The following is an 8,357-nucleotide window of genomic DNA, read 5'->3' as shown; positions in this document are numbered from 1 at the left end:
TGTCACTGAAACTGAAACTGAAACAGCCTAAACATCTTTTTTTTCTTCTTCAAGTTTAGCTTCTTAGAGAAGGCTTCCTATATCATGCAGCCTCGTTGTTCAATATTCTACAAGATTTTCCCTATTTTGTTAGTGGAATCGGGTGAAACAAATATGATTGTGTACTGTTAGTTCAAAGAGGATTGGGATTGTAAAATAATGGCAGGATGTGAATAGGATCAAGGTAGGGTTTACTGTCTTCATGGCCAGGGACCCGTCAGGCCAACTTCCTAACCCGAAAAGGTATGGGCCACGGATTGATTTTGTTAACACTCCCAAGAAAGGTAACATTAATGTTGATAGAATGGATGAAATAGTTTGTTTTTGTTTATGTCTTTCTTAATCGTAAAGAGAAAAGTGAGAAGTTCTTTATACATTGTTAAATCTGTTGTCTTCAAAATGTCTCTTATATCATAATCTCTGTTCCTGAACTTACCTGTAAATTCTTTACAACACTGACATCTAGCATATTCATAATTCGGGCACTGTAAAAAGATGTGATTTATACTTTCATTCACACCTAATGTGCAATTAAGACACAGAGGTGTGAAAAATCGTTTGATCATGAATAGGTTGCTGTTTACCTTTGCAAGTCCCACTCTCATCCGTGTGATCGTCATAATTTCTTTTCGTTTTAAATTATAATTCTGAAACCAAGGAATTGTTGATACCTTATTTACGGTTTGCTTATACCACTGAGCTTTTGGGGTTAATTGAAAAACATCCTGAAACTCTTTGAGACCCTTTCTTTTTTGGGCTATTTTAAAATCTTCTAGAGGAATGTTTATATCAGCTGTACTTACACCAGAAAGTATGGCATCTCTCGTCATTTTGTCGACTGTTTCATTGTGTTCAAGTGAAATATGTCCTGGAATCCAAGTAAATGCAATATTCTTATTTGAAGCTAAGATTTCATAGACTATATTACTATTAACCGGTGTGCTTTTTTACCGGTGTCAAAATTGTATATTACCTTCTCGGCCGCTTGGGAATCCGTGCATATGAGTACATTGTTTAAATTAGTATTATTTACATACGTAACTGCTTTGTATATGTCTATAAGGTCTGCACTATAACTAGAGAAATACTTACTAAGAGATAAATGGCCAGCTGTGTTAGTCTGAGGAACCAAGAAGGCAGCGCCACAACCTTGGTTTGTTTTCGATCCGTCAGTGTAAACATAAACATAACCTGAGTATGTTTGTGACAGATTGTTTAGCCATAGTTGCCTTAGAATACTATTATTTGGATTCTTTTTTGTAAATGGGTAATTTGTGAGATGTCTAAATGACTAGCTTATTATGTCTAGCTTATTATCTAGTATTACCCCTAAAATCTTTATATTATCTTTGAGAGAGAGTACCTGTCCACTGATTGACAACGGATTCATGTTTACTTGTCTTTTTCTTGAAAAGATAATTGTATTGCATTTGGTTTCATTTAGCTGAAGCTGGAGAATATCAAATTAATGTTGTTATGAGATTGTTTAGTGCTCCCTGTAATTTATGACTTAATACATTAAGATTTTTGTCAGAATGATATACTACAATATCATCTGCATATTGCAAGGATTTAATTTGCAAAGGCAAAGTTAAATTTATTTGTGATATGTAAATAGCGAATAATAATGGTGATAACACACTTCCTTGCGGAATACCTCTTGTTGTGGTTCTTGTTATAGATATTTGCCTATTTGACACAGTACGGTGCCTATTGGTGAGCCACCTGTGAAGGTAAATAATAAATTTACTGGGAATTTTAAGATTAACAATTTTTTTGCAAAGTTCAGGAATATACACATCATCATAAGCACCTGTAATATTGAGTCCTGTTCAGACAGTCCAAGACTGGAATTATCCAAATTAGAAGAGAAAGACATATTATGACCTTTGTTTACCAGTTATCAAGAAACAGAAACTTAAAATCAATTTGACTATGCAAATAACAATTATTAGTGTTTTTATTGCAGTAAAATCAGAGACAAACTTCATCCATGATGATTTGTTCAATGATTCTGTCTCAATGGCCTTCCGTATCTCGTCAATTTCCTTGTCAACAGAACCATTCCTTAATTTACTCAAAGATTTCTTTGCTTCTTCTATTCGTCCTTTCAATATAAGAAAATAGGGTGATTCTGTTGTCAAGAGAAAAGAGAAAAAAGTACAAGTGAAAATCCAGCAGTTATGTAAATTAAATTAAAGTGTTGAAGCTCAAAAAGGAGCCAAAGATGTATTCAATAAGGATTCCTACATACCACATCAACACGGGAATGCTGCTAAGAGCCCCTCGGTATTGGTGGTTGGCAATTTCGCTTATGTACATTGGCAGAATGGTACAAACTGCTCCCAAGGTAATACCTTGGACGATACGAATTCCGGGCAGGACCCAGATGGAATGTGTAAAATATGTAATTGATATCCAAGAAAGGAAATTGATATGTGCCATGAGCAATAGACAGTGCTTTCTTTCGTACATATTTGCTGCTAATGCTGCTGGGAGGCATGAGATCAGTTGGCCAAAGTTGATGATTGATACCATCCTAGAGCTGTCATCCAGAGTCATAAGGATGGAGCTGTTGCTTGAGAGAAGATGATCCAATGAGGCAGAAGTCCAGCCGTAGGAGGTTCCAACCATAATCGTTGCCAGACTTGCTAATAATAAAGAAAGCTGTTAGAGGAAATATAATGGTAGTAGCTTGAGGAGTAGGTACAATTTGATATTTAAGAAGTGATGGGTGAATCCAACATTTTTGGATCTCAAGTCTGATTCTCAATCTAAAAAAATCAATCTTTGATTCTCAAATTTTGAATCCTCATAGCTTTTTTAATCCAAGTATTACATAAATTCACTGTTAATCCAATTTATGCCACTCTTAAACCTTTGGAGACTATCTGATGGTACGTAAATTGTAATAAAAGGATACCACTCTGTTGAAAAGGGATTTGCAGAGATTCAAAGCAACAGCTATACTTTAAGAACAAAGTAACGTCCTTTAATTTCTGCTTTAATTCGATGAAGTATAATATGGTAATATGATACATTATTATATGGGCTTCCAGAATGTATGCCTTTAATCTGTAAAAAGTAAGGCATATATTTGTGTCACTTATTGAACATATTCTAAACTTGAAATATTTGAACAAAATGTAAACCATCCCTAGTCATAATAAAAATATTAAAATAGAAACAACATATTTTTAACAACTACAAAAATTGTAAAGTGAAGAAAAATTAGCTGCTGACACCTGCACATACATGCAGCTATGCAAAAATAATCATACAAAATACTAACTGAAACCAAAATATTACTCGTACTTACAAATGTTTGATATTTACTTGTGTTACATATTTATGGTTTTGAAAATTCAAAGTATGTCAAACACTGTTGAAGATAGGTGGATTCAAGATTCGGGATTAGCCTTCGACACATCACTATAATTAAAAATGTTCATGGGTTAGGAAGAAAATGGTGAAAATAAACTTAGGAAACACAATTCAAGTGGTTTCACTAAATAATTTGGTAGACAGTATTGTAAGATGTCTAAATCAATTGATTTATTCAACATATTTCTTATGAAAAGACCCTTTCAAATCATTTTAATCATAATGAACTCTAAACAAAGAATAATTTTTTTGCAGTACTGCTGCAAGAACTATAATTTCATTAAAGATCTTTATTTTGAAATTTGGATATAAAAATTATTTTTTATAGTGATCAAATAAAGCGCCAACAATGTAGATTAATTGATATTTTTTAAATTTCAGATATTCTAAATAAACACATAGCAAGGCTAGTGGACATCTTCAATATAAAAAACTATTTTTTGCTTATTAATATAGCCCTAAACTGTATTTAAAAGCAATAATTATTCATCTGGAGTCACACTTTGTTGAAAATTAAAAAATATAGTTTGAAAATAATAGTAATAATGTTTGGAGAAAATAACCATATCTATTTATTAAAATATTAACTATATAACAACTGTGAATGTATTGCCATTATAAAGTCTAGACGATAAAAAATATTATTAGTATAGTCAATTAATTAAAATTGGAATTTCTAATTCAAGAAAAAGAAATTATATTAAATTACATTTCAAAAAGACTTTGAAATGTAATTTAATATAATTGCTACTATGGTAGCAAATGTGTTATATCCAAGTACTACTCTACCTGTAGTATAGTGTTAACACTTTGGCTGTCAAGCAGAGCAATGTATGATATTACACATCTCTACTGCGTCCCTACGGTAGCAAATGTTAAAACTATATATTTTGAAGCCCTCTATTGGCTTATGTAGGCACACTCTTGAAGTAATATGAAAAGTAGTCCCGAGAGGATGAGATACCTTGGTCAGTGGGCACGAGTCACACTCACTAGTGAATTTTGCTGATTGTGCCCAAGTATTTTCTCCATCAATAAGAAAATCTCTTCTGTAGCAAATGGGTGGGTGTGTTCACACTTTGCTTTCCAACCCATGTCATCGCTGCTGTAAATGCTTTAGAATGTTTAGTCCGTCCTCCTTCTTGAATGTTTCTTTCATTCACAGCCTCATCCAATTTGAATATTACTTCATTGTCCCTTCCACCATTACCCAACTCATAATTTGCTGTCAACTTAAATCTTTAATGCTCAGTGAACAGCTAAACTAATACAGTAATGTATTTACTTTGTGTGAATCTGTTAACCAAAATCGATTCCTGAATTATTGTTATTACTCTCTACTTATTGTTATTAGTTGATACCTCTTGAAAAATATACTACCACTGATATCTTGGTAACTTTTTCTAATAAGTACTGGATATGCTCCTGAAATGATTCCTTTGGTATTCAGGTATACAAAGCTACTTCACTGCAGGCGTTGTACGTATTTAAACTTTTCCAACTTGGAGTTGGATGGCTATAGGAATTCTTTTCCCTATGAGCAGAACCAACTCACACGGAGTTGTTCTTTTCAGTCGCTAGTGTTAACCCATGTTCTCTTAGCCATATCTCTTAGCCATGAGCTCACGCATCGCATTACCGTGTTCAGCACCATCTGTGCTCTTCTGTGCTATGAGCAATAATGACTGCAGTAATCTCATTTGTATATCCCACCTGGAATGCCTCCGGAGGCATCTGCAAACGCAAAATTCCATAGATGGAACCCTGAGCAGCCCTGTTTGTGGCCTCCCACCTGCGTTTGTCATCTGATGTCATAAAGACCAGCTGCAGATCTGTCAGGTAGTTTTACACCATCCTGAGCCAGATACTATGGGATACTGAAATGTTTCTCAAATGCCTCCAGCATGTCAATCCATTTTGCCGAATTAAAAGTATTCTTGATGTCCAAAGTGGCCAACAGTACTACCTCATTGGTAAAACAACATAGCATGAAGGCATATTATAATAGTGGAACAATCACTCTTAACTTTGCACAGCTCAGACATCTTATCCTATTCACAGCCTCTTTCAAATCCTCCAAAATGTAGTTTTCTTTGTCATTTACTATTCCAAGGAATGCATTCCTTTCAAACCTGGATTTGTGCAATTCTACAATTAAATTTATTAGAATGGACCAAATACATTTATTTTATATAACTACTTGAATGGATACCAAATTGATTTAATTGCAGAATGTTCATGTCAACATGATTATTGTCAGGCGATGATGGTGGTTGTCTTCTGTACAAAGTTTAACATTTGTTATCATTCCGAAAAAGATCTATCAGTCTTCAAATCAATATTGAAATCTCCTATCAAAATAACATTATCATAAGAGGGTAACAAATATCCTACTAATTGATAAAATTCACACATATAACCTGCTTTAGGTGGCCGGTACATAACACACAATAATAACCTCCAATTACAACACAATTCAATTAGTATTCTTTACACCTTTCATACCACTTATCATCATCCCAAAAACTTGTGATACAAAATCTTTAAAAAAATAGATATTTAGACATGACCTATAAACCAAGCTTTTTACATAGAAAAACTTTAGATAAGATCTATAAAAACAACTGTTGCTTCCATCCGGACTATACTGTGGTTCTTTTTATTGAAAAATTTATATAATCTAGAATTTGTTTTCATCACCAATGTATATAATTAAAAAATGAATTAATGATAAATAACTGCTTTTAGAAAGATATTAGTGAAATCTTTTGCAGAAATCAAATTTTTGTTACCGTACTGTAGTGTTACTATACTTTAAATCTTTTTTGACTCTGTGACGAGATAATTTTCAGATAAGAAACAGCAGCAGCATTTCTGGTACCCAACTAAGTGTCATGTGAATGTATGTATGTCTGTATTAACCTCTGCCTGCCCGTCTGCTCTGTGTGTGTTAGCGGTACAGAGAACAACCATGGGGCCCCTGGCCCTACTCCCCCTCCACCCCACATCGAGATAGATGTGGAAGCAGATGACGTTAGAGATGACCTGAAGCCCCTTCTCTTCGAATGTCGGTAAGTTAACGTTTGTTGTTGACTCACAGTGTTGTGATGTAGCTTTATGGTAACAGGTTAGTATGAGGTAACAATTGACTAGGCATTGGTAACCACGCTATATAACTATCGAACTGGCAGTTGGCATTATAATATTAATCCCACTTGCATTTACATACTTCAACACTATCACCATGATTCATATAGCATGAATTCACAATGCTTTGCTAATTTCAGTAATAGCTTTGTTTTTTCCAGCTGATTATCACGTGATTTTCAATCATTAGGAATCGTTTGTTATTGAAAATAAAACATTTTCCATCACCACTGGCTTGAACATCATTGTTTTAATTCGATGTAATAATGTTACCAAATTTATTTTGGTGACAAAATAAGTGGTTTAGTGATACAAAAGTTTTTATTATAAAACAAATACCAAGTATTAAAGAAAGGTTCTTATCAGTGATTTTGAGACTTAATTGTAAATTTCTTAACCCTACAACTCAGGGCCGTCCGAAGGGGGTGGGCGAACGGGGCAGGGGCTGTCGCCCCGGGCGCTGCGGCCAAGGGGGCGCCGCGCCGCGGCTAGAAGGTGCCTTACTCATAGTCAATATTAAATTTATAAAACAAAATTTCAACGATATTCTACTATATACATACAAACCCCCAATCCGGTGCCTTAATATTTGTTAAAAAGAACTTGGTTTGAACCATATACTTAAAAATACTGTTTATTTTTAGTAAGTTAAGTTTGGCAACACCGCGCGGCAAAAACAACAGACCATTTGGCAACACCGCACTCGCAACTCCAACTGTCACTGTCATTGCGTCTACACCGTATAGGTTAGGTTGCTAACTAGTCTCGTGTGTTTAGTGTTTGTAGAGACTATTAGAGCTGTGAAATTAAGCGAATGTGTACGTGAGAGGTGAGCTTCGTATTGTATTAGTGGTCGCTGATTAGTACCTACATATACAAAAGCTACAGACATGTGGTAGTTAAATATGTTGGTTGTCATATGTATTGGTAATAATTATGTAAATGTTGTTTCAACCAAGGTACTATGTGCACTCTAGCTTGCATGTCGTAGCGTAGGAATAAAAACTACGCAATATGTAGACCAACAGATTTAAACATTATTTTTTAATTTCATTTTAAGTAAACAAGCATAATTTTTTAAAGAAGTTTCATTTTATTTCAGATTATTTTATTAAAATGTCTAAAAAACTATCAGGTGCTCAGAGATAATGTATCATTGATAACCATTACATATCAATCTAAATGGTTGTGGCATTTCAGGAACAACCATTGCCAGCTCTAGGGAACATTTTCCACCACCACTGGCTTGAACATCATTGTTTTAATTCGATGTAATAATGTTGCCAAATTTATTTTGGTGACAAAATAAGTGGTTTAGTGATACAAAAGTTTTTATTATAAAACAAATACCAAGTATTAAAGAAAGGTTCTTATCAGTGATTTTGAGACTTAATTGTAAATTTCTTAACCCTAGAACTCAGGGCCGTCCGAAGGGGTGGGGGCGAACGGGGCGGTCGCTGCGGAAAACGACCATTGCGGTCGGTGACGATCGCAGATTGACGTTAGATGAACTTTCTGCGATGTTTCCGCAAATCTCCAGATCCCTGTTACACGAAACAATCACAGAAACTCTCGGATATCGGAAATTGTCTGCGAGATGGGTTCCAAAACAGCTGACAGAACAGCACAAGTTGAATTGAGTGCAGAGCTACAAAGAGTTTTTGGAACGCTACTAACTTGAAGGCGATGATTTTCTCTACTCTATTGTTACTGGAGACGAAACTTTGGTTACCCACTACACTATGAAACTAAGAGGCAGTCTATACAGTTTTCACCTCATTATAAAT

Source organism: Homalodisca vitripennis, unplaced genomic scaffold, assembly GCF_021130785.1.
Source record: "Homalodisca vitripennis isolate AUS2020 unplaced genomic scaffold, UT_GWSS_2.1 ScUCBcl_335;HRSCAF=2099, whole genome shotgun sequence".
Lineage (NCBI taxonomy): Eukaryota > Metazoa > Arthropoda > Insecta > Hemiptera > Cicadellidae > Homalodisca > Homalodisca vitripennis.
The sequence above is the reverse complement of the archived record's forward strand: the minus strand, read 5'-3'. Positions refer to the sequence as shown.